The 24474-nt window shown below is 41.6% G+C and overlaps 1 protein-coding gene and 1 non-coding gene across 6 annotated transcripts in view; one reads left to right on the forward strand and one right to left on the reverse strand.

The window, feature by feature from the left end:
* Nucleotides 1-13671, reverse strand: part of NCOA7 (nuclear receptor coactivator 7) — a 161951-nt gene extending 148280 nt beyond the window's left edge. For 2 of the 5 annotated variants that reach the window (XM_004587222.3, XM_058677990.1), the window contains exon 1: nt 12767-13212. The gene's annotated coding sequence lies outside the window, so the exon portion shown is untranslated. Of the gene's footprint in view, nt 1-12643; nt 12721-12766; nt 13213-13454 lie in introns of those variants that run through there. The other 3 variants (XM_004587221.3, XM_058678105.1, XM_058678148.1) reach the window with 3 other exon arrangements.
* Nucleotides 13672-24051: 10380 nt separating this feature from the next.
* Nucleotides 24052-24123, forward strand: TRNAE-CUC (transfer RNA glutamic acid (anticodon CUC)). Its single transcript has one exon. It is a non-coding gene; the product is annotated as a tRNA-Glu (tRNA).
* The last annotated feature ends 351 nt before the right edge of the window (nt 24124-24474 follow it).

Raw genomic sequence — 24474 nt, forward strand, 5'->3', positions numbered from 1 at the left:
GGTCACAGAAGGTGGTTAAGAACTCGCATTTACTTTTAACATATTGGTTACTCATTACTATGTCAATTAATTCCATAATGATGCAAAATTTTTGCTGATGGTATGTTGGAGCTTTTAATTGATCAGGATGATACTATGCTGGCTCTGTCTTCAAACCAGAGAGGGTCTCCCTAAGAAGCCGTTGAACTTGACTGGACAATAAGATGCTGGACTCTATGTTTGGTATGTGCTTGCAATGGGGGAATCTCAACTGAACTTGAACTGTGGTTATGCAACAAGGTGGAGGAATCCACCATGGTGGGAGGGTTTGGGGAGGAGTGGGGAGAACCCAAGTACCTATGAAACTGTGTCACATAATACAATGTAATTAATGAATTAAAAAAAATGCTCAATATACCCTTGGAAACATCTTGATTGACAAATAACCCACAGTAAATATTACTCAAGAATTCTCCCCAGGCTTATGATACCAAAGCTCAGAGACATAAGCAGAATAGCACATAAATAGCCAAGGAAGCTTCCTTTTCTCCATTTATCATTTATCCCAAGATGGATTTGCACGGCAAAAGTATTAACTATAAAGGAATTATCTGATACCTTATACATTGTCTTGGTTACTCATTGATATGGTTTTATAGATATTATGTATTGACTTGAATTATGTTATCCCCCTTCAAAAGAAGGCATAGAAGTCATAATCCTTGGTATCCCAGAACTTGGCCTGATTTAGAAATAGGATCAAAGTTCTCATCAGTTAAGATGAGGTCATAATGAAATGCAGAAGCTGCCAATCCAATGCTGGGCATCTTTATGAAAAGTTGGCTGTGTAGAGATAGACACTCAAGAGATAATGCTGTAGGAAGACAGAGGCAGAGCTTGGGGTAATGTAGTTGCAAGCCAAGGATTACCAAGAAACCCCCAAAAGGCAAAAAGAGGCAAGGAAGGAATTTTCTGCATGTTTCTAGAAGGAACTTGTATGATATTCTAATTCGTTATTATACCCACATTTCTTCCAATCAGACCATTAGGTCTTTTAAGTGCAAAGAACGCATTTTCTGGTATCTTCACACATCAAGCGAACACATCACAGTTTCTTGTTTCAGCTGGACCAAAATGCACACTTCACAAGCTAAGTTCAGGTTATGGAATAATAAGGTCATGTCTTGTATTCACATTAGTGGTACTTGGGTCTTTTTATTTTGAAAGATATTTTATTGTGAAGGCATGGTTAGAGAAAGGGGGAGGAAGCAGACATAGAGACAATTTCCATTCATTGTCACTCCCCCAAATGACCACAAGGGCAGAGAATGCGCCAGGCCAAAGCCAGAAGATTGAAACTCCATCTGGGTCTCCCAGCATGAGTGGCAAGGGTCCAAGAACTAGGGCTATACTACCCACTGCTTACTCAGGCACATCAGCAGGGAGCAGCAACCTAGACTCAAGCTACACCCACATGAGATATCAATGTAGTGATATGTAGTGATATGCTGCTTAACGCAGTCACTAACAACAGCTCTGGTCACCACTTTCTAAAGTCATATTTTCCTAGTACAAAAAAAACCATAAAATCTTATTTTTTTAACATACAAAAGTATGTTTTCTGCACTAATGCGTTTAAGACACACTCAAGGAAAACTAGAAATCATGACCGGATACAGACATTCTTCCTTCACACTCGAAACCACTGACGTATACTAGGAAAGCAGCTGTGTGAAAAACTATAAATGCCAGTATATTTATTAACCTCAAATATTCTCTGGCAGAACTCAATATTCTCTGTAACTCAAACAAGCAGCATTTTATACTTGATGGTAAAGCTGTTCTTGGAACTAGGTTTAGTATGCATATTACTAGGTCTGTACTGCCAATATCTTTCGTATCTCTGATGTTCTCAGTAACTGAACCCTTTACTTTTCATATTTTTTAGCAGTGAAATTTTATCAGATCCTCAAACACGTATCTATAATACTGAGGGAACCAAACCCAGGCGACAATATGACCTTGAAAAGGGAAAGAGATGTGAAAAAAGAGTGAGCTAAAAAACTCAAAAATCATGTCAAAGAATGTAACCAACAAATCATACACAATTTTCCTGTGTTCCATGTGCATGTGGTGGATATTGTTGTACTACAAACTCATGGACATGCAGTAATGCAGAACACACTCCTATACAGTTACAACAACAGCTATACAACAAAGCAAGCCAAAATTCAGTTTATTTGTGGTACAAATATCTGAGTGCCAAAAGAACCAAAATCCTGATAAGACAGATGGCTTGCAAAGTATTCATGAACTATCAGGCTGCTATGGAAGACTGACTTTAAAGAAAGAAATATGGAAGCAAATTTCAGATAGGGAGGGCTGCAAATGGCTGGGATGCAGGAATTAACCTCCCACATGCGTGGGATTCCTTAGGAATCTGATCCCACCAGAGCACCAAGGTCACCAGAGTGGGAACAGAGGGCAATCCTCCCTGTGCAAAATATGCTGAGGATATGGTGCCATCGTCACCAACAGATTCCTCGGCCTTAAACTTCCAAGTCACCACCACTACACTTCCATAGCTCACTTCATGTGGTCAATTTACACTTGGAGAAATATCTGGGTGCTGATCTATACATGAGCAAGACAAATGCAAGAAAATACCAAGCAGGGCATGGTGCCACGGTGGATCAAGTGGATCAAGAGGATGTCTGTATCCCATATCAAAACATCTGGTTCACGTCCAGAATCCTCTACTGCTGATCCAGCTCCCTGCTAATGTGCCTTGGGAAGGCAACAGAGGATGGCCCGAGCAGTTGGGTTTCTGCATCCACAAAGGACACCTACACCATTCTTAGCTGTTGTGGGCATTTGAGTAATAAACCAAGAGATTAAATCTCTTCTTCTTTTACTACAAATTGCCCCTTCCCCAACTCCTCTTTTCCAAACTATCTTTCAAATGAATACATAAAACTTTAAAAGGAAAATACCAGGCCTGCTGCAATAGCCTAGTGACTCAACCTTTCCCTTGCACGCACCAGGCTATCATATGCATGTTAGTTCATATTCCCAATACTCCACTTCCATTCCAGCTCCCTGATTGTGGCTTGGTTAAGCAGAAGAGGATGGCTTAATACCCTGGCACCCTGCACCCACTTGGGAGACCCAGAAGACACTCAAGGCTTCTGGTGTCAGAATGGCTGAGCAACAGTCATTGTGGCCACTTGGGTAATGAACCAGCAGATGGAATGTTTTTCGATCTCCTCCTTTCTGTAAAAGTCTGACTTTCCAATAAAAAAAAAAAAGAAAGAAAGAAAGGAAAGAAAGAAAGGAAAAAGAGAGAAGGAAAATACCAAGCAGTAATGTGTGAGGGAAGATATTGAAGAAGTGAAAGATTAGCAGATTTGCAAAGAGGAAGAGAAAGTAAAGTATGTCAAAAGAACTATGCATTTGGTAAAGAAATTTCAATAAAAGGCAATATTGTTGGTATAGCAGGTAAAGTTGCCACCTACACCATAATTATCCCATCCTGTATCTCCTGACTGCTTTGCTTCCAATATAGCTCCTTGCTAATAGTCTGGGAAAAGCAACAGCTAGTCCAAATGTCTGAGCCCTTGCCACCCACATGGGCGCCCCAGATGAGCTCCTGGCTCCCAGCTTTGGCATGGCTCGGTCTTGGTTGCTGAACCATCTGGGGAATGAACGGACAGATGGAAGATCTGTCTGTCTCCCCTTCCCTCTCTGGAACTCTTGACTTTTAAATAAATCAAGATGAGAGACACCAAGAATGTAAGAATTCCAATAATTTTAACAACTATTCATTATAAAGACCAAAAATGTAAAAAGGGAAAATGTAAATGACCTTAAACCTCAACAATGGAGAAACAGCTATCATTCTGTGACTTTCCAGCTGTCTGCTATGCAAATGTACCTTACAATTAAATCCAGTCCTTTTTATACGTGACATGTTATTCAACTCTTATCTGTATCTTCCATGTGACTAGATACTGCTTGATACCATTACTTCAATGGCTAAATATCTATCATACATGTATTCTATCACTAAAAAAAAAAAAAAAAAAAAAGACTCCCTTCTTGGATTTTTCTCAAATTTTCACAATAACTCCCTTGACAATAACTAATACCTCAGAGTTACTCTGTACCAAGTAGGATGTAGCAGGTATTTCACCTAATCTATGCTATGCAGGAGGCATTTTCACCTTCCTTTGACAGATGAGAAAACTCAGTATGTGGAGAAACTAATTTTAGCCTAAATTCACACAGGTAAATGGTGGATTAGGACTCCAGGCTAGCAACTGGCTGAAACATCCCTGTTCTTACCTCTTTCTTAAGGATTTATTCATTTACTGGAAAGAGGGAGAGGACACAGAAATCAATTCCATCCACCTGTTCACTCCCCAATTTCCTCAATGGCCACAACTAGGCCAGGCCAAAGCCAGGAACCAGAAGCTGCTTCCAGGAACCCAGGAACTTAAACCATCCACTGCCGCTTGCCTGAGGCCATTACCAGGGAGTTGGATCAGAAATACCAACTGTTACCCACACATGGTGCCTTTTTATAAGCCACACTACAACATGGGCCCCTTACCTATCCATTAACCTTTCTGTCTCTCAGACGCAATGGGCTCATCACTGGTCCTCAGCCTCATCTCTGATTACTTCCTTAGAATATACTCAGAATAAAATGACTGGTACCAAGGGACTGTCCAAGCTGAACTGCTCTCCATCTAAGGTGTAACAATGTTCTCTTGTGCCATCCATGACACAACCTCACCCTTGCCTTGTCAGCACTGTCACTGATTTTCAAATTCTAATTATAAACTGTGTGTCTTGATGCAAGGAAGTCAGCATTATTTCAAGTCTTGGTCATCCTAAGTTCCTGTTTCATGAACTTTCTATTCTTACTGTTCTTCATAATACTTCTTACAGAGTTAAGGCATACTAAATTATTTTGTAAGGCTCTCTGAATCCAAATGTTAAAGGATATTACTAATCAGCAATTTCAGTGAGACCCTACAGACAGGTACCATCTTGGAAAAATTATCAGAAACTAGGGATGAGCATCAGCTATACAACCCGAGATCACAGAATTGATGGATTAACAGCCTAAAATGGAGACTTTGCCCATATACAGCAGGAGAGGGGAGGCTCTTCGGCAATGACTCAGTATTTTCACTGCTACTCAGGGCATCTCTCAATTCCTGATGTCAACATATCTGGGGAAAGAAGTAAGTAAATCTGCAACAATAAGGTTAGAATTACAAAAGTAAAATGAGAGATCCTTAGGCATTTCATACCTGCAGAACTGTCTCAGAATTATTCCAAATCTACAAGGTATTCCTGGTTAGCTATAACAATAATCCACCAGTCAGAAATTTCACATGAACAGTGCTAAGCAAACACTATCAAATTCTCTTAAAAATCATCTGTTAATAAGTCATCAAAAGCAAATGACCTCAAATACTTATGATTTCTGGAACTGGAATTAAAATTATCTCATTTACCTACTCAGGAATCACTTCTTGGGACAAACCACACTGTCCAGATGGTTCACGCCAGCATCAAAATTAGTTTCTTAAGAGCAAACTTTTTCCTATTAGATTCCTAAACTACTGATACCACTTCTGGAAGCTTGAACCATATGCACCAACTACAGAGGAATACTCAGGGTCAGAGGAACAGAAGCCACACTCCCTGCCATCGCCTACGGCCATACCACCCTGAACACGCCTGATCTCAGAAGTCACACTCAGTACAGCACTTTTTTCGGTAGGAGAAAATTTAATCAGGAATATGAAGCAACTTCTTTCAAGTATACAAAAAGGATACAGTAACACAGTATCTTACAACATGCAATGTTTTCTACAGTTTGGTAGTAACAGAAAACCCTTGCGCCATTCAATTAGCCACAGTGAGACTTACTGTCTCACAAATGGAAACGTCCAGACTATGTCATTTATTATCTTAGTCTTCCTTGAGTAATAATCACGCACATGTGAATTGAAACCATGTACACTAGAATGAAAACAAAGAAGGGAAAATATCTTCCCAAACACCAAGAAGAGCAAGGGAGTAAGTTAAATGGCATTGTGAGTAAATAAAGAAAACTAGCTGAAAGGGGAAAAATTGTAATTCCAGCAAAGTAAAACTTTCGGGTTATTAAAGTCACCACGCTCTATTTATGTGAGGTGTGTTATTTACATCAATACAGGCTGACAATAAATGACGTGAAGGCTTACGTGATTAAACCAAATATTTGACCTCTTGATAAGTAGTTCTATGGATGTGATTGCCAAGTCTATCAATTCCCTGAAATTATATTTTGTCTCTTACTTGTGCATTTTTCCTCCAACAGAGAATTCAGTGTCTACCAATTTAACAAAGGATTTACAAAAAATTATGAGTATTTGTTAGTCTGCCCCAAAACTAAACACCTAAATCAAAATTTTTTTTTATGTGATATTAATGCAATCCCAGGCCTAAATTTGATTGTTACAGGGGCAAGTCTAGGGGAGGGAAGACATGTGCCTCACTTTTTTTTTCTTCTTACAAAGGTGAGGTTTTGGAAAATTTTAGTATCAAACAGAAAAAGAATGTGAAGAAAAATAATTAAATGTGCATCCAGAATACTAGACTAAAATATTTGACAACTAGATATAATGAGAATTTGACTTTCCACAAATCTTAAATGGAAATTTATCATTAATCCTTCTTACTCTTCAGAAATAGGAGATTTTTAAGTGAAAATCAACCATTTTATGCTAAAAAAAACCACAATTTGCACTTTAATATTTTGTTTCATTTTTTCTTTAAAATTGTTATTTTCCAAGACAGTCTTATAGGGATAGGGACAGGAAAGCTACCTAAAACGAGTTGTGAACAGAAGGCTTGAGAAGTAGTAAGGCAGATCTGCTGAACAAACAATAGACAGTATTCTACTGAAGGAGGAGGGAGGAGGGGACAAAAAGGATGGATGGTTAAATCAAATCTTCAACTCTTTTTGGACCAATCTTACCTACTGTGCAAATCAGAGTTCATTTTAACTAGAAAGATGATTTTTCTATTTATGCAGAATGCCTGTTGTCAGTCTGAAAGCCTACCTGAGACAGCAAATTACCTGAAGAACTTCCAGACCTTTACGAAATGTCCACCTAAGGGTAGCCCAGGAGAAAACACCCAGACTGGGTGTGGCTTGCTAATGAAAATAGGACACAGTGTTCCAAATTGAGGAACTAGCATGAAGAAGCACAAGTAGACAGGAAACTGCAATTGGTTTGATAAGGATAAACACGAACTCTTAGGTCCAAGAATGCGGACTTGTAAGTGGGGAGGGGGAGAAGAGGGAGGAGGAGGTGATGCACTTTGAACTTCCATCAGAGTTTTTAAAAGAACAAAACAAAATGGAGGAAGGAGGTTTAGCTAGAAATGACTATAGGTCAAATGCACGCCAGGGAGAGGCAGGGGACAGAAGATGAACTGCTCACGGCCCTGGAGGCCAGGTGCAGACGTGTGTTGTGATGGAAACTCCTTAGAAACACTGAGGAGGAAGCTAAGAAGCAGCCAGGCTGAAGGGAGAGGAAAGCAGCATGTGGACATGGGCAACAGGATGAGGTATCTGAGCAGCCAAACAAGATGGAGGAAGGGAATGGAAGAGGCAATGACAGGATGATAGGCATGGGTACAAGACGAATAGCAGGCTCCGTGTTCCTAGCTGCCTATATATGTATAAAGGCACCATTGGAAGAGTCTCAAGGAGCTGATAGTGCTAGTGGCCAGTGGCCAGGGGACTTGCAGACGGGGGGGGGGGGGGGGGGCGCGCAGCTAGAGATGACAGGGAGTCGTCTCTGATATTCTCATTTGTACTTGTTAAGCCTTCTCTGTGAAAACAGTACCTATTCTAAAAACAAATTTAAAATGGGGAGGCGGGTAGAGGAGGGAGAAATCCCTATTCCTACAAAACTGTATCACACAAAATAATAACCAAAAAAGTGCCAAAAAAACCCTAAAAATACATACATAAATAAAAATACATGGAAGTTATCAGAATGAGACCCCACTATACTAAAAATCTGCCCAAGTATCTCTTCAAGCTCCCTGGTATGGTTCTTGTGAAGTTAGATCATCTCTACAGCCTACGTCCCCAGACTGCATCAACACCTGCACCCTGAGAAGGGCCAATCTCTCTACTGACCTGGGTTGATAAACATCTAACTTAACTAGACATCACACAGATGTCAATTAGGATTTAGCTGGCAAAATTCCACCCACTGAAAAGTTGTCAAATACACAAGGAAGAGACTCTTCGAAGCAACTCAGGAGGCCCAGTCGTTCTAATTTCATGGCAAATAACGGCTCAGAGAAGAGCCACGCATGAGTCACTGGCTGAAGAGGAGGCTTCCAAACCAGTCGTGAGTGTGAATCTACTTTAGCGTGACTTTTAAGTAAGACTTGATTTCTTTGTTATCAGAAGTTCCAAATAGTCCAATACACCATACAAAGTAAATTTGCAACAAATAACTGGCTTACACTGAATGGCTTCACCAATTTCAAATGAGTAATGACTAGATATATACATTTAATAGTGAAAAATAAATAGAATATAGTTTTACAAAACTATTTAACATTGTTCTCCATGTGACTATACAATGGCACTTTTAAAAGTTTATGAAAACAGAGTCAAAAATTCACACATATACAAAAAAATGGAAATCCATGCAAGGTTTTCTTCACAATACACACTTCCATGAACTTTCAGAATCCCCCTTTGTAGGCATGAATTTCAACATTTTCTTGTACCAAAATAAACTTCCTTTAACTCTACTTCCCAGGAATTTTTTAAACTACTCTTGTATTTGTATGTACAATCTCAGTATACTAACATTACTTGTTGAAAAACATATTTAATATAACCAATAAAATCTATTCATCAAAAACAAATCATGTTCAAAGATCAATTCAGCCATGTTTTCACTTACTTGACTTTATGTTTCATCTTGTTCTACAAAGATTGTGGATTGGCTTAAAATGATTCAGTAGAATGGAAAAACATAACTAGATAAAAATCAGAAGAGAAGCAGAACAGAAGCTTGAGGCCAAAGAGAAAGTGAGAGCATCACTATTAATATACAGGTTGTTTATGGTTATTCAAATCGAGTTCTAAATTTCCTGGTTACCAAATGAGAAGGGGAAATATAATCAGTAACTTGTTTTGCAATTTTCCTGATCCAAAAGACAAACACTTATTAACTGTCAAAGCAAAGGAAAATTTTTCTTTGGCATCTACAACTAAATGAAAGTTCTTACATGGGTCTTTCAGCAGGAACCTTAGAAGATACCATGACCTTCAGCAATATCTCTCAGAGAGTGGTGTTCTTTGGACTGTCTTGCTTAACAGAATTCCACAGAGGCAGAACAATGGGAGTGTCAAAGACTAAAAAAAACAAGGGTAATCAAAGTGCACAGCTTCAGCAGATGAGGCGATTCTGGCCCTGGAGAAGAACGGGTGGGTTCCTGAATCTCTGTTCAGTCCAGCCTCTGTAAACAGCAATTCTCTCAATTAAGCTTCTGATCAAATTTACAGACAATTCATATTCCCTAATCTGTACAGAAGCAAAGGCATTTTGCAGCATTGTACTGTATATCCCCTATACTTGAGATCTAAGGATATATTGATTTTCTTCATATGTGATGAAGTATATGAAATCTAAAAATTTTAATTTCAGTATATGTCAGTTGAATAGATCTTGCTGAAATTTTAGGCTCAGATTTCTTAATAGGCAGGAAAATGACATTTAGCAAGGAAAAGATAGACGTTTCCAAACCAAAACCTTAAGGAAAATACAGAAAGATAAATGGGGTTTTAGAATTGCACTCCAGAGCAGTAGCCTAGCAGCTAAAGTCCTTTTCCTGCACACACCAGAATCCCATATGGACACCACTCGTGTTCCTACGGCCCCGCTTCCAGCATCCAGCTCCCTGTTTGTGGCCTGAGAAAGTAGTCAAAGGTGGCCCAAAGCCTTGGGGCCCTGCACCAAAGCGGGTGACCTGGAAGAAGCTCCTGGCTCTAGATCGGCTCAGCTCTGGCTGTTGTGGCCACTTGGAGAGTAAATCTTCCTCTCTGTCTCTCCTCCTCTCTGTATATCTGACTTTTCAATAAAAATAAAAATAAATCTTCAAAAAAAATTGCTCTCCGGCAGCTGTGTGGAGGTGGGATGCTGGAGACTCATGAGGCGGGCCCAGGGAAGTAAGTCATCCTCCCAGAGACATGTGGTACCACTGAATGCAGGACACAGGCAAGGGAAAAGGGCCCATTCCATGGTGAGGCTAGCAGACAAGTCTTCCCTGACTGTGACTCTAAGGCCTGGACTGTTCACAGTTCAACTGGAATTGGTCTAACATGAAAATAAAAGTTTTTAAGCAATGAAGTAGAAAGAGTTGACTGCTACCACAGGAGAGAGCTCTTCTGAAAAGTGAGCAAGAAAGAACAACAAGAATCAACCGCTCAATACCCCTGGTTACAAATTTACGTCATGTAAAATACATCATCTTTACTACAGAGAATTTCTGCTTTGTCTTAATAAGTCAAAACAAACTGGATTTTTCTCACGCATTGCTGGATCTTTCGTTCTACCATTACTTTGTACACAAAAGGATTGTATCCTCACTCATCTCAGGAGGACACTAGGTTAGAGAAGCAACAACACACTGTGGCTTACCATATTCTGTGAAAATATGTCTAAGTAACACATAACTGAGGTGGCTTCCCATGACATGCGAATGTAAGTCTGGATGATATGTAGCAGGGATGGTAAAAAAAAATGTATTAAAATTGCAGAAAAAAAAATAAGTAATGGGACCACTCCCAGAAAATTTTGTTAAGCAGAGATTACAAAGAAGTTATCATGGACTCATACAAGTGATGTGGCAGGAAAACAAAGGTAAAATCCAAATAGGAAATGCCATTGTGTAAAAGAAAGCAAATGCAATGCCTTGATATTTTCTACAAAATAACACAGCATTTCAAAGCAGCAAGACCCTGTATTTTGGCAACGCTTCATTGCACAACCACTCAAGCTGTCAAACTTGAAAAACGGATATACTTATCTAAATACTGAGCAAAAGACAATTAGAAAATCGGATTCCTACCACATTTTTAATGACTCCGGAATTACTGACACTTTAAAGGCTTATTTTACCTATACCTGTAATAAAATACTTTATAATTAGACCACATCATAACAACTCAACCATAAAACAAGTTAATATGTGATTTATTAACCAAACCACTGTGCCTTCTTAAGTGACTGAGAATTTTCTTCAAAACATGAATTTGCACTTTCTCAACTCTGAGAGTTTAAGTGGATTTGATCACCAATGAGACTGGAAAATTTGCAAGCTCAGACATGAAATTAGGACTTGGAGACAATTACCTCATTTAATAACATATTCCAGAAGGATAGCCTTGGTCCTAAAAATGGCAGCATTGAAATCTACATGCTAAATTAAGTGTGCCAATTCATACGAAGTAGCAATTTTTAAAATCCAGGTAAGTTTCATTGCCATAGAAAAAACACGAGCGTGCTTCAGAAAGTTCATGGACGATGGAATTAATTTAGGCGCAAAAAATTCTGGAGTTCATGCACATCTTTCTCATAATACACATTTTGCATGACCTGTTAAAGAAAACCCTCATACACTCTAAATTGTTTCTAGATGAAGCTTGAAACACAGTATCTCCAATCAACAAATCACAAATGAGATCCTACAGTGCACCGGATGCAAATAACAGGATGGGAGGGGGAAGATGATTCGGTTCCTTGGAGTTTTTTTCTGACTGATTTCTTCAAAACTCCAAACATAAACAGAGCTTACAATGATCCATTTTCCAACCCTCCAAACCTGATTGCTTAATAAAAAAAATTAAAAACCATGGTCTGGGAAGAGATCATCTTGTCAAGAACTGTGGTTTTTTAACTTTCTACCAGAGGAGAAAAAAAAAAATCCTCATTCAACACCAGTTTCTGGAAAACACAAACAAACCTCTGCGGCCGAGGTGGAGCCGAGTGGAGCGGGGCTGAGTACCACCTCCTCTGCCAGCTGACCCAGCGCATCCCTGCAGCACAGCCTGATTCCACACCTGTATCCAACTTCGCCCGCCAGCACCGCCCTGCTCCCAGTCTCGGGCTCCCAACCAAGGCGGCGCAAGAACACTGCAGCCTCACCCATCTCCCGCAAAATTCGACTTCTAGAAGGACTTTCTTCACGTTGGCCCTAGAGCGTAGTCTGGAAAGCTCTGCGCTATCACTTTGATCTGCCATCCAGCTAGCTCGGAAATCCACACAGAAATTCAGAGCGACTTCTACCTGGAGCTAACAACGCTTTGCCTGTCTACCTGTTTGGGCTAAAAAGGCAAGAAGCAGCCATCTGCTAATTCAGGCGGAAAATCACAGGGAGATATTTCCACCTGAGCAGCCGAAATGCCAACGTCCCCTCTAGCAAGGAACCGCCACCACCCTATCCTCCTCAGCCCGAACCCCAAGCGCCTTCAAGCGCTGGCCGAGGAAGGGTCAAGCTCTCCTTCGCCCCCGCCCGGTCTCCCGAGCAGGGTACCAGGGGCTGCTCTCCAGCGCCATTAACACACTTCCGGGGGCTCCCCGGAGCCCAGCGGGAGGCAAGTTTGGCCGGTCCGGCCCCTCGCCTCGGCCTCTCCCGACAACACCAGCCGCGGGCGGCAGCGACCTTCGGCCCCGCCCCACCCACGTACCTACAGGGCGGGGGTGCCGGCTCCTTGGGTCGCAGTAAAGGGGGTCGGGCATACGCATTTCTTGGAGCGGTGGCCTTTGCCGCTGGACGCGGAGAAGCGCATCCTCTCCGGTGGGTGGAAGGAGGGGCTGGGAGAGGACCGTACGCTGAGGAGGAGCGACGGGAGGAGGCAGGAGCGCGGGGCGCGGGGCGCGCGCCCGCGGAGCCCCGCGTCCGCGCTGCAGCTGCCGGGACGCCTCCGGCCTCGCCCCACAAGCGGCGCCTAGCCGCCCCGCAGCTGCGCCCGCCGTTAGAGCATCGGCCGCGACGGCTCCTGGCCGGGCCGAAGGCGGGGAGTTGCAGTGGCGCGACGCGTTTGCAAACGCCCGCCTTTAGCCCCGCCCGGTGCGCGCCACGCTCTGCGCCTCTCCGCTGCGGCGGGGGCCGGAGGGCTCCGTGGCCTGGCGCGGAGGCTCGGGCTGCAGCTGCGGCATGCTTCCTGCACCCCGAAAAACTCCAAGCTGGGGGGGCCAGGTGCCCTGGCCACCCGTTAATCGCCCCAATCCTGGCGGCCTCGGCACTGCCCTGCCCCGGCCGTCGGCTCCGCCCTGGAGAGCTACGTGCGCGGCCTCCGCAGGCCGCGGCCCTTTGTGACGCCTCCCTAGAGCGTGCTTGCTGCCAGCCGCAAGACCTTGCAAGGGTCTACTTACCTCGCCCCCGGCTTCAACCTCTACAACCGGCTCGCTTTGGCCCGCACCCTTGATGGGAAGTCAGGCCCTGAAAATAGACCTGGGACTCGAGCGTCTCCCGCAGCCCTCGAACCCCTTGAGCTCTCCTTCCAGCGCGGGGACCGCTGGCCACAATGAATTCATCCTTCTGTCCCTTCCGGCGTTGCGCTGAGCGAAGGGGCCCACCATCTCCGCCCCCTCCCGTCCCCGTGCAAAATCCAGGATGCTGCCAAATTGCAATCATACAGCAATAGGAATGCAGCCTCGGGCCCTCCAGCTGGCTCTTGGCTGGGGCCCGAGAGAAGCTAGGGGAGGTTTCGTTCAGCAGCTGGGCCCCCTGTCTGAGCTTCCCAGCCCCACTTGGATGCAGTTCCCTCTGCAGTTCTCTGACCAGCACTGATGATGCCTAGGGGAGCTGACCAAGCAGTTCGACGTTAGAAACGTCGTCAACAGCAAAAAATTCTCAAGGAAGAGCCCGGGGCTCTTCTGATGCCATTGTGCCCGAGGCCATTCCACAGATAACTCCGTGTACCCTGGGCTGTTGATTATGTTGCCACAGCCTCTCTGGAAGACAGAACAAAGAACTGAACAGCGGCGGCTTTGGGAGTTCAGCTGCCTCTGGTTTTGTGACCATAGCTTCTACCTCTGAAATAACCTCCGCATTCTGCAAGAGATCTAAATTGAGCCCTCAGGTTTACAATTTGTCCGTTTGTTTTGAACATGGAGGATGAGGGATTCTCCTTTGTATCTGTAGGCCTTGTGTTATGTGGAAATCATTTAGCGTTTACAAAAGCAGCATGACTTCTAGAATATCAAGAGCTGGTTTCCTTGTGGCGTGGTTGCAGATCTCCACAGAAGCTGAGTGCTTTCGCATTTCTGTGATGAACTCTCTTGTGATTGTGAAATCTAGGGTTCATAAACATCAGGCAAAAGAAAAACGTATGCCGCAGCAGGTCCAAATTGTAATAAAATAAATAAAGGTGTAGAGATGCGTTGTTTTCACCAAATTGCAAGTTGAGCGAGGAACGAAGAACGTTGTAGGAGCCACGCCGGGCTGGGTCAGGAAACACCAGCACTTGACCTGGCTGTGCCTCCAGTCTGTGACCTAGAGTACCACTTTATTTTGAATACAGATGTCTGTTAGTCTTGGCATTTTGTCCAAAATCCAGAATTACTTGATTATAAGAATGCATATGTGCATGTGATGTGGACGAGGATAAACGCAGTAGGTCAGTATGGGAATATCTGACAATTGCTTACTCTACCCAAATTAGGAAATGTTGAAGCGAGGTTCTAGGTTTCTGGGTTTCTAGACTGGGTTCCAGCTCTTCACTACTTCCCACCCTTCCATTACCAGGAGCACCTGTGTTGTGTTAAGCAAATTTGAGGGTATGGCTGTGGCTCAGCCCACATTCCTCCTTAGAGTGCCTTGACCCCCTAGATTTCAACTTTCTGCTAATGCACCCCTGGAGAAGAAGCCTAGGATGACTCCAGTACATGGTCGTTGTCACCCATGTGGAATATTTGAGTTGACTTCTGGGCTCCTGGATCAGCCATGACTGTCACAGGTATTTGGGAAATGAACCAGGTGTTGCAAGAATCTTTTTCTTTCCCTATCACTCTGCTTTTCAATTTTTTTTCCTTAAAAAAATCAATTATGCACCAATTTAGTAAAAAGAAACAGATTAAGTAGTTATTTTGTATCAGAAAAAATATTTTACTTTTATTTTTATCGCAGAGTCAAATATACAGAGAGAAGGAGAGACAGGAAGATCTTCAGGCAGCGCCCATATGGGATCCCAGCACGTTCAAGACAAAGACTTCAGCCGCTAGGCCACTGTGCCAGGCCAAGAAAAAAAACATTTTACAAGTAGTGAGTATCAGTCATAGAATGTCAGCATTTTGGAAGCATTGCAAATAACAACTATGTTTATGAACTCTTCAGAAGCCAAACTATACCCTAGTACAGTGAAATTCCAATACAATAGAAATTTATGCTCCCAGCTTGGAGATGAGAAATTTCCTCTTTAAAGATTCTTCACCTATTCTTTCTCTTAAGCAGTATTGGTTGATTCACCAAAATTCTATAGAAAAATCAGGAAATAAAAGCATTTCCTTACTGTCTAAATCAGTGGTGTCCCATATGTTACTGTACTGTCCCCATTGGCTACATTTGGCCACTTAATTTGACCTAAATGCAATTTAAAATATAGGTCTTCCACATTTCATTGCTGCAAAGCCACACCTGGCTAGTGACTATACTTTCAGACAATACAGAATAGACCATCTCCAACACCTAGTATTATGACAATTTTTTTTAGTATTCTTTTAGAATAGAAGATCAATTTTTATTTAGGAGAAAATATATAACACACAAGGTAATGGGAAAGTTTAGTATAGTACATATCTAACCTCATTAGAAATATACTTCGTTAAGTGTGGTAATCTTTAGAAATCAAGCCCTGTCTTCAGACACAGTGTCACCATGTGCTGACCATGAGTAAATTACTTACCCTCCAGGGCTTTCTCCCTCAAGGGGAGAATGGCAAGAGTACCAACTTTACAGGCTAGATATAGGCAATAGATGAGATAATCCATGAGCAGTGCTTAATTCTAGAATATGATCATCAAGAAAATTTACCTGTTTCTGTATCAAAACACATCCCCATCACTTCTCATGCCGCCTGGCTATTGGACAGTGTTTGAGAAATGCTGAGTCAATGCAAAGACGAAATGCTACACTGATTACATGACTATGAAGTTCTCTGTTATGTGTCTTTCTCTATTAAGAGTTGAAGCCACTGCAAGACAATTATATGAAATTGCTGGCTCACTTCTTCTGGCATGAAGAGGTAGATAAGAAAAGCAGAAATGCCTTCTTCTTGTGAAGTAAGAAGAAATTTGCTCTGTCCTTTATTGCTCCACAGGGTAGCAGCTGAACCAGGAGGCAGCTGCATCTCTGAGAGGTGTTCTGCCAAACGACTTTCTAGAGCGCTTGGTGAGCCCTCTGGAGCCTACAGAAGCATCACCAAACAATAGCGACCATGCAAATATGTTCATCCATCTATCTGGGGATAATTCTGTCATGAAAAAATATGATTATGTTTCTGCTTTAAAATAGCACTGATGACTCATCAGGAATATGAAATTCCAGGAAATTTCAAAGTGAATATGGAAAGGGGATTTTTTAGAACTTTAATGCAAAAAAAAATTGAAATCCTTGCATGATTTTGTTTCGCAGTACATACTTTAATAAGGTTTTTGCAGACATTTTGTAATACATTGATACTTTGCCAATACGACCTGAATAGGTTACTGTGTTACAACTACCAAAATTCTTGAAACTTTTTGGAGGGCTTCTCTATCAAGGCGTCAGAGCAGAAATGTATGCACCGAGTTACTCACTGAGACTACTAGTTCTGAGACAGGTCTTTCTTTTTTCCTTTTTGTTCTTCTTCTGCTGTTTCTGCTTCTTCTTCAGATTATTTCTATTGGAAAGACAGATCAGAGTTATGGAGAAGAGAGAAAGATCCTCCATCTGCTGGTTTGCTTCCCAAATGGCTGCAATGACCAAAGCAGAGCTGATTCAAAGCCATCCACGTCTCCCACATGGGTACAAATGTCTAAGGCTTCGGGCTGTCCTCGACTGCTTTCCCAGGCCACAAAGCACTGGATGGGAAGTGTAGCAGCCAGAACATGAATCCATTGCCCTTATGGGATGCTGCACTTGCAAGGTGAGGTTAGCCATTGAACCATTGTGCTGGACCCAAGACAGGTGTCTTTCTAGCAGAGAAATAACTCCAGCTGAACTTGGAAGGTCGATACCCCTGACATCTGTGGAATGATGGTGGTAGTTGTCCTGTTCCTAAAGAGAAAGAAATGGGTTATTTAATTGGTAGTGTTGAAGGTAGTGGCTAGGATCTTTGGCCCGTTGGTTCATTACGATACCATTGTGCAAACTGAGAACAATGTGAAAGGGTCCTTTTGTGGATGAACCCAGAGATCCATGCTTCTCTTGCTTCATTATAAGACTGAACAACAGGTGGAAATTGCCTTGTCATTTGACAGGAGGAATTCCCGTGTGCCTTGAGAAACAAATAGGGATCTGTAATGAGATGGATTGTCTGGATACTCCCAGCTAATTAGAGTTAAGTCCAATAGATGTGCCCTTTTGTTCCACAGCTAATTTAAAAATATTGTTTTCAATTCCCTTTCAGATTACTTCTGCTAAAAATAGTTCAGCAGCTAGATAATTCATAATATATTGCTAATACTCTCTGGAAAACACATTTAAAGAAGCTGTTTTGGAGGCTGGTGTGGCTGTTGCCTGGCACACCTGCTTTACATATGTTGTGTCAATGTAAGGCCAGACTGCTCCATTACTATCCTGCTCTCTGTTAATGCACCAGGGAAGGTAGCAAAAGATGAGTCCAAAGGCTTGGCCCCTGCTACCCACAGGGGAGATCCAAATGGAATTTCAGGTTCCTGACCAAGGCCTTGCCAGCCCAAGCTATTGTGGCCATTTGATGAGTGAACCAGTAGATGGGAGGTTGCTCTCTCTTCTCTCTTCAGGTAACTTTAAATGAACTTTTTTATAAAATGAACTTTTTTATAAAACTGATGTTAAGACATCAGTGCTGAGATATAATATTTCATTCCAAAGCAAATTGCTAAGCTGAAGGTGATATCCATGGTGGTTTGGATTTATAGTGAGTGAAAGAAATTTACAATGAATATTCTAAAAGGAAGTTTTTCAAAGCAGATAATTATATAGATTCACCAAAAATGAGCACAGGAAGTATTAAGTTTCCTTCCAGTGTTCTAGTGGAAATAGCTTTTATAATCAGAAAGCCGAGGTGTGAGTGTCTGGGATAGATTAAGAGGTTCATCACCCAGGTCCAAGTGTTTGGGTTTCAGTGTCAACTCTGGTTCCAGCTCCAGTTCATGCTTCCTGCCGGTGCACACCCGGAGTGGCAGCAGGTTCAAGTACTGGAGTTTCTGTCTCACAGCTGGCAAATCTGGATTGAATTCCTGACTTTGGGTATTTGGAGAGTGAACCGTAGATGGAAGGTTGCTTTCTCTCTCTTTCTCTCTTTCTCTTCCTCTTGGACTAAACATCCCCTCCCCCTCAGACAATTGAGATTGAGGTAATCTTGACAGCTTATTCAGATTTCACCAGTTGTGCATAAATCTTTTAGGGGTGTGTGTGTGTGTGTGTGTGTGTATTCCATGCAGTTTTACCCTAAGTATTCTTAGCCTGGCAACGCTGTGAGATGTAGAACTGTTCTGTCACCACAGTGCTCCCAGGAGTCTTGCCCTTCACAGTTACATCAGACCTCCTCACCACATCCGTGATTCCTAGCAGTGACTGTTATCTATTCCCATTGGTGTCATTCTAAGAATTCTGTATAGGTGTTTCATGTTAAGCCATGGCCTGCAGTGCTAGCATGCCATATGTGTGTTAATTTGAGTCCTTGCTACTCCACTTCTGATCCTACTCCCTGCTAATGGCCTGCGAAAGCAGTGGGGGAGGTCCAAGTGCTTGGGTCCCGACTACTCTCCTGGGAGACCTGAGAAAAGCTCTTGGCTTCAGCCTGGCCCAGCTTCAGCTGCTGCAGTCATTTGGTGAATAAATTAGCAGATGGAAGACGTATCTCTTTGTCTCTTCCACTCTGTCTATAATTCTGTCAAATAAATAAAATAAACCTTAAGAAAAAAGGAGTGCTGTACACATGAGTCATACAGTGTACAAGCTCTTGTATTGGCTTTCTTTTTTCTAAGCAATCTAATTAATACCCTTGATACCTACCAAAGCTGCTAGGAGTATCAATATTTCTTTTATTTATAAATACTTTGTGGTACAGGTAATAAGTACCAAGATAAAATCATATAGAGTTGTGAGTTCTATAGCATAGTAGAATGGTTATAGTATCCAAAATGTATTGTAAATTTTATTGAGATGGAAAAATGGAATTTGCAAACTCCGAAGAAATAATAAATGCTTAAGGAGATGGAAGTGTAACCAACCTGATTTGCTCATGACATGCTTATTTACCAACAAGCTATCACACTGTGCACCATATACACAGTTTAAAACACACTTAAATACCCATTTTAATAATTCACACATAGATTTTATTTGTTTACACATATATTTTAATAATTTAAATAAAGGCATGTTGTGTGTGTTTGTGTGTATATATTCCAAGGTATGAATTTCCAGTTTATTCCACCATTGCTTATTGAAGGACATTTCATTTGTTTCTGCTTTCTGAATATGACTAAGCTACTCTTGTCAGAATTCATGTGTATGTTTCATGTAAACATAAATTTTCATTTCTCTGGGATAAGAGCCCAAAAGTACATTTTCTAGGTCATGTGTTAAGTGCACAATTTACTGTTTTAAGAAAGTGTCAAACTATTTTCCAGAGTAGTTATGCTATTTTATAATTCCATCAATACAAACGTGTTATGCAATAAGGATTTTTAATCTATTAAATGAACTAATTAAAGTATGTGAAATATTTCCTTTACAATACTGTAACTGTTCAGTTACTGGAAACCACCACAGTGCCTAGCATAATTGGATTCAAAAAATATTCATTTGGTGAATAAACAATTTAATGAACAAAAATGGCTGAGTCAGATTGAAATTAACTTGAAAATAAACTTGTCAATAAATTATAGCCATAGCTGAATCTTAATTAGATACCATGATTTTTCTTCCAATATATAATAGCATTTTCAAAGCAGAAATTTACATTCTAAGCTCAGTAATTTGTGGGCAAATTAATAGCAAGTAAATGTTGAATTATGTTTGCCAAAGGTTATTTTGTGTAACAAGGATGGAAACTATCTAAATTTTCACTAAAACAGAAATGTTTTAATAGCTACAATGAAATGTCATTCGGTTTTTCAGAAAAATGAGAGAATTCATATACAAAGAATGACATCTTTCAAAGGATATTGATAAACAGAGAAAGGTATGTAGACTATACCTCTGTTTATGTAAAAATAAAGCATGAAATTAAAGACTGGATATATGTGCCATGTTGCAAATTGCCCCTGAGTTATTTCTTGAAGTACATGGTATGAAGTGGAGAAGTATTTAGAAATCCACAACAACATAAGTAAAAAGAATACGGGAACCAGCTGGAAATGACTTTGTCAGGTCACATTTGGGACAACCTAAATATTAAATGGATGGGTTATTAAGTACTAATTGAATAGCAATAGATTTTAGCACATTAAAAAAACTCTCACAAAACAGAAAATAAGTGAGTAAAACCTAAAAGCGGGCATATATGATGGCATCATTTTTCCCAAGAGACTTCTGTATTTCCTTTTTGTCACTCATGTGTCGGTTACTCAGTGGCACGTTATTTTTTCAAGGTGCTATAATTTGTTGTTGATGTTGTTGTTGTTGATGTGGCTGTTCTCATACCGGTCGTTGACCTTGTTTCACAGCTTCTCACTTAGGGTAATGTATAGTGATGGAGTACTGGGTCTATCATATACAGACATGGGGGTACAATGGAACATGCATCCCTGCATCCAGACGAAAGAGGAAATCTCAATGAAACTGTTGGACATGTGTAGACAATGGGACGCTGGACTGTCTGACATTGTCTGTACCAACAATGTCGGGGTACACTTAAATAAGAGACTCATAGAATTATGATTCCTTATGAAGGACTACACTATTGTAACAAAATGGGAAAAATCTGACAGGGGCGGGAGTTTGGGGGGGGAATCCCAGTCTATACAAAAATGTACCACATAATTCAAAATTCAAAATAAAAATATTAATAACAAAAAAGTGGGCAAAGAATAGAACAGGAAGGAGAGAAAGGAAACTTCTTTATGAAATAATGTCATTTGCTTGTAACTGCTATTTCAATAAGAGATTCAGGGATGGATCATCACGGAGTGCTGAAACCATCAAATTGCTGGAAAAGGGACCAGTATTCAGTTCCAAAGTGTCATTTCCAGAGGTGATAATTGCTTTTTCCAATATTAGTTTATTACATGTATGAAAGATACCCTTATAATGGAGAAACTTGACAGACAGCACAATTAAATGATTGGAATTACTGTGTTAGTTTCCTACTGCTGCTGTAAAATTTACCACAAAATTAGTAGCTTAAAAAATCATGCATTGACTAGTGTTCAGCCCTGAAATGCAGAAGTCCAGGCAGGTCTCAACAGGTTATGGCCAAGGTGTTGGTAGGGTTGCTAGCTTTCTAGAGGCTCTGGGAGGAGTCTTAAATTTCCAAGTTGTGATCCTTGTATTGTTTGTTTGTAGATGTATGAATGTAGAAGTAAAGTGTCAAAATGTCTGCAAGTAATCTTACAAGGCCTCCCCAAAAATTAGAGATTGAGAGAAAGCAAATGAAGCAACATATCAATAACTGATAAATCCAGATCAGTACTGTTAAAACAAACATGATGCAAGTTACACATATAAGGGAACCACCAACAGCTCATGACAATGGAATCGAAATAAAAGTTGAAAGGCAAGTGTTCAGCTTAGCCATTCCCTAACTGCAGTTTCCTGTTGGGTTTCCTGTCAATGCAATGCAGACCTTGGGGGGCAATGATCCTGGGTTTCAGGCAGCCCTGTAGGAGGCCTGGATTAAGTTCCTGGCTCCTGACTTTGGTCTGGAGGGGGAATGAACCAGTAGATGGAAAGTCTCTCTCTGATCCAAGTAAATAAAATGTTTACAGTGAAAGCAAAATTTCTTTAAATATTGTATGTGACCAATTGTATATCTAATTTTCATTTTAAATGTGATCGATACAGCATTAGCAGGGTATCTTATAGTCTTTTTTTGTTTAATCCCGTAAGAAAGTTTAACAATCCAGTGTACATTCCGCCCCTCACAGGATATCTGCAATCACACTGGTGACATTGTCACCCGTCGCTGGGGATACAGGTCTAGAGGGTAACTGTCACGTCCTACACTTGCATTTTCTGTACACCTGATATGCTTTAACATAGAAGTCAGTGGAAGAAAAAAGAATTACACATTTATTTTTGTACTCGTGGATTATTTCTAAGATACAGAAGAAATTGATAATGCTTCTCTTGGAATGACAAATAGGGGTTACTGGGGGTGGGAGTAGAAGTGTGGTTTTCATTGTACTTTGTGGATAGTACTATTGCTAAGCCTGGTAAAGGTTAAAGTATCTAAAAGTAGATCTGCTTTGCCTAGATAATGTAATGTTAGAGCTCGCAACCTCCAGTTGAGAGGTAAGCATTCCATCTATCAAAGTCATCTCCTAAAATTGTTTGGTATGGAAAATCAATATCATATCAATTAAGTCTAGAAATTTCTCACTGCCGTTTTTCACCCACATTAGTCCTACTAACGCCTTTTAATCTTCCTGTTTGCATGGCATTAAGTAGTTTTAGCCCAATACTGTTAGTGATTTGAACCCCACCTCTGATCTGCTGGAAGTAGGAAATTTTCTCATAGCGCTAACTCACCCTACACTGCAGGATGGACTGTGGTTGTAACAGCTGGCAAGGATGCTGGTGAGGGGCAGGGTGCACTGGCTGCAAGTGTATCTGTGTCACTTAGGGCCCGTCCCCTCTCCTGTAGGAGCTGGATGGCTTGGGCTCTTCAGCAAAGCATCTGGCACTTTCAAGTTGGACCCTATGGTCTCCTGTTTCCTGAGGATTTCGGATTTGGGGCTGGGATGTAAGCTTTCTTCGACTTGTCTGGTTATTGCATCATTTCCTGGCCATGTCTAACATATAATGCAGGGAAGTAAAACAATTGCCCGGGTAATAACACGGTTAGGAAAATGTGACGAGAATATATACAGTGCGGGTCTTGACTTGGCTCCTGGTGCAGAGATCCTTGGTTGCCATTCGCAGCAAAGCACGACTGCCCAATAATTGTGATCTTAGACACACACGCCAAGGCGACGAGAGAGAGAGAGAGAGAGAGAGAGAGAGAGAGAGAGAGAGAGAGAGAGAGAGAGAGAGAGAGAGAGAGAGAGAGAGAGATTGAGACAGAGAGATTGAGACAGAGAGAGACAGAGAGACCTCCCGTGAGGCTCCAGGGCTGCTCCGTGCAGGGCTAAGAGCCGAGTCCCACCCGGCTCTCCACCGGGAAGTACTCTTCACCCGGGGCCATCTAGCGTTGGATTTCGTAAACTGCTAGAGACGCGGATCAGGATTAGCAGTTCGCGCGTGTTACAGGAAAGGGGAAGACAAGCAGGTTAGACAGACTGCGATGACTAAGAAAACTAACCCAGCAAAAAGTACAGGATATTGGACAGCAGTTTAACGGGGTCCAGAAGTGGAGAAGGGATTCCTACGCCGTGTGACAAGCGCAGGATGGAGGAGGTCTTTCCCTTTACCACAGGCCTAGGAGGACTGGATTTGGAACGCTCAGGTTTCGCCTGCAGCTCCGCTTGGGTGGAAGAACGCGCGTTCTAACTTCCGGCTTGGACTCACAGCAGGAACGGGGTGGGTGTGGCCAGAGGCCGCAGTCCTTCCCCTGCTGGCAGGAACTACGTGGGGCGGATTCAGGCAACGAATATGTGTAAGTAAGAAGTTAGAGCAAGCTCCCTGGTGGTCTAGTGGTTAGGATTCGGCGCTCTCACCGCCGCGGCCCGGGTTCGATTCCCGGTCAGGGAAGACTCGCTTTTTCGTTTAAAATCCCGTGGTTAATCTTTCACTTTACCCGTGGCTGGTTTTGATCATTCGAATTCTGTTCCTTTCTAGGCATTATTCAATATAGTGTTTAAACACAGAGTATCTCCTTAGAGAAATAATTTATGATTCATTACAAACCATAGATCTCGATTCTAAAATATTTTAATATATCTGTCCGTACATTTCTTAGACTGCTAACGACACTAAGTTTCTAAATGTACAATAATTTGGATGTGTATACACGCGGGGGGGGTTTCTTACAGCTTTTAGTTAATCTGGAATTTGACTAACAAGAGAAGAAAATAACTTTGGTAAGGATTTTAAGTAGTTTTC

This window comes from Ochotona princeps, chromosome 1 (genome assembly GCF_030435755.1).
Source record: "Ochotona princeps isolate mOchPri1 chromosome 1, mOchPri1.hap1, whole genome shotgun sequence".
NCBI lineage: Eukaryota > Metazoa > Chordata > Mammalia > Lagomorpha > Ochotonidae > Ochotona > Ochotona princeps.